Consider the following 6234-nt stretch of genomic DNA (forward strand, 5'->3'; position numbering starts at 1 on the left):
ATAACGTGGTCGATTATTCATTACGACACACCGTTCGTTTCCTTCTTCATTACATTTGTCGATCATTACTAAAAAAATTATTATAGTCCTCCATCTCTATGAGCGAACGGACATATACTTGAAATTTTCATTTTTTCTTTTATTCCTCACCGAATTCTTATAAATCACTCAGCGTATAATCGCTTGTGTATATAGTGATCTATATGTATTATTTTATCATCATCGCCATTATTATTATTATTATTATCATAACTTTTTTTAAATACACGTAAGTACATTATGTTTTAACGCGAACAGTTTTTTTTCTATCCGTACCGTAGCTATTACACCAAGCCTTCACCGCAAGAGCAACAAGATGATTACCTCCCGTGAGAAAAGTAATGATTTCCTTTCTCTATCATTTTCTATATTAATCTCGTGCTCAATGAATTTTCTCTATCTCGTCTTCGTGCAAAAAGAAAGTCCAAATTTTACTACGGCATGTACGTTAATTTTGTTAGTACAATTGGTGAATAAAAATGCTCTCGTTTTTTTTCATCTTTGTATCATTAATCTGTTTACATGTTTTATTGCATTTTCAAGATCTTTTTATTTATTAGTCGATCGTGACCAATCGACACGAATGAATGTTTTCTCGGGAAAAAAGTGATTGAACTTTATCCGCTTATGTATTAATCTTATAACATCGGAAACTATGTTTATTTTTCTTTACTGTTTTCTTGTTCTTCAGCGTTGAACATATCTCGTGCTTGTGACGTAGAAGACTGTGGCTCGTAGATTATTTTCACAAGATCGTTTTAATGGAAAGGTAATCGTCGTTTTTCGGTGATACATCGAATCGTTTGAGGCTTATAATAGTATCGATGCGCATTCGAAGGAGTAATCGACACAAGGAAATCAGTTTCGATCTTACAACTAGATCGTGCCGTTGATGTGAAGGACTTATAAGAAAATGAAATTATATTATGATTAAGTGATCGAACTTAAAACTTTTTAGCAGCTTTCGCTAGCATCGTTCATAATTCTTTCCATTTCATTCTATTTTTATTTATTTTCATTTTTCTTATGGAGAATCGGGAAATTTTTTAAAAGCTTTACTTACTATAAATTTTATATTATTGTAGCAATTATCGATGTTCGTAAGAAGAATTTAATCATGCTTTAATGCAATTTAATCGATCATCATTAGATCGATTAAATAAATACAGATAGAGAGAGTGTGAGAAAGACACATGAGATATGTAAAGCAGTCAAAGGTAAGAAGTAAATTATTGTGAAAAGTATTGTTCATTCAAGTCTGCTAATTTTGCAGAGTAATAATCGACCAATTATGCGAAAATAAACATTATGTACAACACCACTCGTTCATTTTTTGATTTGACATGAGATTTACTGCTCATTTTCGTGTAATAATCAATTTTATGGAATGAAAATATAATGATGTCTCGATGACAGCATACTTTGGCATATTACGAAATTATTATTTAGTTTTTATTAATTTGATTAAATGAAAAATATAATACATTATCTACGATTAATACTTTCGAATACTATTCTTCTTAATGTGTTACTTTCAGGAATGATTTTCAAGAATTGTAACGTATTTAATAATATAAATACAATAGCTCATATGAGCAAATTACTTATAATAATCATTTTTCTGTCATTAGGTTCTTTTACGTGATAGATAATTTAATCTTTTAAATATTTCTTAAATAGTTTTCATAATTTTTATTATAATGATATTATTGCTTTTGCGTTTGTTTTCATCTAAAAGCAAATGAGCCATTATTCTGTTGTACTCTAAGAGTTTGTTATTCTGGCACATTATTTTCACTATGCAAGGATCAACATAATTGAAATCAAAGTGAGCTCTGCGTGTATTTTCTTTTTTCCTTACTTTTTTCTTTATAAAAAGAAATATCATGGAGTTCATTATTCGCATGACTGTCGTAGTAACTGTAAAGTAGACGTGTTAGAGGACCATCACAGAATTTTTCTAAGCGATGGGAGAATTTTTCAATTTCTTCGATCTTTCAATCATGCCAACGACGAATAGGTTCGAAAGTCTGTCCCTCCTACATCGAACTTGCAGACACCAGGGTCATCATTTCAGTCCTGTTCGCGTCCACTGCGTCATCTGGATATTTCTGATTGCTCCGTTGATATATATGACGTCACCATTTAGTTTACACTTGCGTTTCTCATACGTCGATATTACAGATTCCTATATTGAATACTTGTCGGTAATTCATACTTCTCTTACAATGATATTGTAAATTTTTTGGCTCAATAGATTAATGGGTAGCTATGAAGATAATAAGCTAATGGATAAATTTTGAAATTGTAATAGTGACAATATTCATGCAGAAAGTTAATGCTACGAACAAATGAATTTTCAATTAATTTAAGTTATTTTTATCAGTTTTATCAAATAAAAGGTCTAAAGTTTTATCATATATGATGACGTATAAACGATAGACGTTTTATTGATAGACACGTTATATAACAAAAATTGGCAAATGTAAGGTATTAATTCTAGTTGCGACGTTCGCTTATACAGTAGATGAAACAATTTAAACATCCGTTCGATTAACGGTGCTGATGTTATATAATATTGAGGGTAGAAAAATTGTTGAGAAATATTCGAATATTTCGGATTTAATATTTTTGCTTTAATCCGATAAAATTGCAGGGAGTGCGCCGGATATGAACATTACATTGTTTTCGATATCAGATATTACAGTAATGTTAAATTTACTGCATAAATTAACGGTTTAGTTATATATATACATGTAGGTATGTATATCAATTGAATATATATAATATATTCAATTCCACTTATAAGAGAAAAATATTGTCGAAGTGTGTGAACGAATTTATAATATTCATTTGTACTTTATCTTTCTTTCAGAATTTCTTTTTTGAACGATCAAGAGAGCGCTTTATTAAATTTTGAATATCGCTGATATAAATAAATATAAGTCCTTCATCCAGCGTAATTGATATAATTGACCCTAAAGAATACAATCCCAAAAATTTTATGATTCTAGACTATGAAACTATCAGAAATTTTCTGATGTTTGGAAATTGTATAATATATGAGCTTTATGAAAAGTTTGACTTATTTAAAATTCGTATTAAAATATATTACCTACATGTTAATTGCAATTTAAAAATGAATTTTGAGTAACTTTCTATTTTCGATTGTTTAAAAATCAATCAGCTGACAGGTGATTTTACTAGAATGTGTTTGTGTTATTACTATGCTGTTGCGCATTAATATCCTTTTTCATGGTACCGTTCTGGGTTCCATCATTATTTCGTCAGAGCGATGATCGAATATTAGATTACATATATGTAATAGTTTCATCCTCTCGATTATCTGAAATGTGTGATTTAGTACTTATTTTATTCAGTGTTTCTATTTGTCGCAATTCCGAGCTAGACTTTTCATATAAAACGTTACTTCTTACTTCTTCATTGATGTGTAAATCTTAGATTACTCTGTTGCAATCTGCAACCTGTCGTATCATTTGTTGCTGCTAAATTTGATTTTCACAAGAGGCTCGCGTTTGTGTAACATCCTTGTTGCTTGTTCCGTACTGTTGAAGGCTCTTTTCTTCGATGGTCTAAATCCAGATTATTTGGTCTGAACCCATTATTCCATTTCCACATTTTGTTTTCTTCAGGCGGCTCCTTTTCAACGTCCTGTCAAAATGACTGTGAAATTCACAATATTCTTCTACCTCATTTTCAAAGTATACTTATGCATCAAAGAATTACATTAGGCTCACGAAAATTTTGCATATTAATTTTTACTTGTACAATTCAACTTTGATAATTTGAGGATGATCTTCTAAATATTGAAAATTTTCTATTTTTTCTGCAATACAAAATGAGAAACTACCTCTGATGAAAAATCTCTTGTGAAAGATCCTTTAACTCATTGTTCTTTCTCCATGATTTTGCTGTAAAGATTCGATTATTCCTCTAAAATGTTATATTTCCAGATAGTTTACATAATCTATTTCATTTTTTGACATCTATCTCTTATTTGTGGCGAGCTTATACATTACCGACCCTTTATCGTTTTGGATTTTCTCTTTTAATTCGTTTTCTATATAATTCACGTCCTTGACTGTAGATAATGCTTTCTTCAGTTCTTTCAAGAGTCTTCCTAATGTATTATTGTCTTTCCTCCCAGCATCATTGGCAATGGTAGCATATTTAAGTACTATAAGATAACATTCACATACGATTATAAACAATTTATATAAAATTTTGAGAGTAAGAATAATAAAATACTATAGAGAGAATCTTTGAACCATTTGAGTTGGTATCAAAAATGCTATAAGATTGCCACATGTCAATTGCCCAATGGACATGAAATGACCAACAAAGTATAATGTACAAAGCAAAATATCATTTCAAAATAAGTTTGTACGCGATAGAAAAAACCTAAACCAAGTGCTAAATTTTCATAAGTCAGATGCATATTCAACTACTTTCAAAAATACTTTTGTTTCTCGAAGAGCGTACCACAATGCGCAATGATAGATTTGAATACATTATGATTTCATTGGCAATCTTTTTATAATGTAAGAATGTGCGTGAATATAAGCAAAAGTAAAAAATGTCTGCAACATTTAAATTTGGTTATGATTCAAGAGCATAAAGAAGAAACTATCCTTTATCTCTATTAGAAATATACAGTATGTACATACTTGTGCAATATATATGCATGCCAACACAAATGATGGTCACAGAAGCATTCCCAAAATATTCCTTGTAAAAACATTTCCTTTACTTTATAATATTTTTGTCAATACATTTTTGTATTATGGTGTCTTTTTGTGATCCAAATATTTAACATTGCTATGATCAGAGTAATCTACAAATAAATAATATAATGTATGTAGTGACATGACAATATGTAGTGATGGATCTATGCACAGGTGATAGAAACGATGGCATGGGTCCTGTAAAACGGTGTCCTCACGCACTAATATTTGTCGGTCGATAAATAAATTTTATATCTGTATTTGTTCGTATGGTCGAGTAAGATTATTTTTTGCCACATCATTTGTATAAACAGTTAAAGGAAGAAAATTTTATTCTGTATAATTGATTTACTTTAATATAGCAGATTTTACGTCTCAAGTAATTTGAAGGCTAAATCAACCTACAGTTATAAATAAATTGTTTATCAATGTTTTCATACTTACTGACAATGAAATCAATAACTGTGGATATAAATATTCCAAAAAGTCTTTCCATTGCGATTACGGCCTATTAATATTTTTTGTTGCCTTATTACTTCGTTTAATTGCTTCGCATTTAATTGCTTCTTTCATATTTACCTTTAATATATTAAATGGGCCTGTTCATAATGTCCTTCAACCCAACTATTCATTTTGTAAATGCTTGATAGTATCTTTTGCTTCTTGTATTCCTATTTAATAATAATACCTATACGTGGCGTTGAAATCTCTTTTAAATTCAACGACGACATTACTCTTTCCTTCGGATGGGTTAGTTAGAAACAATTCCCTGAAAAAAAAACGATCTACGATTTTTATATCTATTATCTTTAATGATGATCAATATTAGCAATAATATACAAAGAAAATGACTGGTAGAAAACAAAATATATTTTAACGTCAAATACAATTCTTTTTACTAAAGTTATTTATAATAATTAAAAAAAAACAATTACCTTGCAGTTAATAGAAAAATAGTGTTGTTGATATCGAATATTTCGCACCAAACACATGAGTAAAATATCATTTTATGATATACACGTAGATAGTATGGTTACGCAAATGATTTTCTGTAAATTGGTATTAACTCAACATTTTTGTTATACACAACGAAACCATATCACTTGAAAAAATTATAGGATCATCTACCAATCTATTTTTTAAATAAGCATTAAATATAATGTTAAACTAACTTAACCTTAGACGTCTATTGATAACAGCGCCACTATTTCACCAGGTTTGCTTTTGTACAAAACATTGATATATGAATTTTGAGAGTATAAGCGTATTTAGAAAAAAGTGCGTTTGAATTGGACAGGTTTTTTCTTTATTTCTTTTTTTTTATTTTTTAATCTTTTATTAAACTTTAATTAAATCTCACATATAATTTCAAAAGATCAAAAAATCATTAAAAGCGTTCTTTCGATTGCTTAAAAAAGAAGCTAGTATGAAGGAAAGATAATGTACCAAT

The 6234-nt window shown here is 29.3% G+C and overlaps 1 long non-coding RNA gene across 3 annotated transcripts; it reads right to left on the reverse strand.

The window, feature by feature from the left end:
- Window positions 1-2948: 2948 nt before the first annotated feature.
- On the reverse strand, window positions 2949-5932 carry LOC124428629. Of its 3 annotated transcripts, XR_006943244.1 has the most exons (8): window positions 5720-5932; window positions 5364-5553; window positions 5229-5292; window positions 4728-4894; window positions 4084-4237; window positions 3911-3971; window positions 3477-3711; window positions 2949-3385 (listed from the first exon to the last, which is right to left on the reverse strand). It is a non-coding gene; the product is annotated as an uncharacterized LOC124428629 (long non-coding RNA). The 3 variants fall into 3 exon arrangements; XR_006943243.1 differs by lacking the exon at window positions 5229-5292; XR_006943242.1 differs by having other exon boundaries at window positions 5229-5553.
- Between the last annotated feature and the right edge of the window lie 302 nt (window positions 5933-6234).

This window comes from Vespa crabro, chromosome 13 (genome assembly GCF_910589235.1).
Source record: "Vespa crabro chromosome 13, iyVesCrab1.2, whole genome shotgun sequence".
Taxonomy (NCBI): Eukaryota; Metazoa; Arthropoda; class Insecta; order Hymenoptera; family Vespidae; genus Vespa; species Vespa crabro.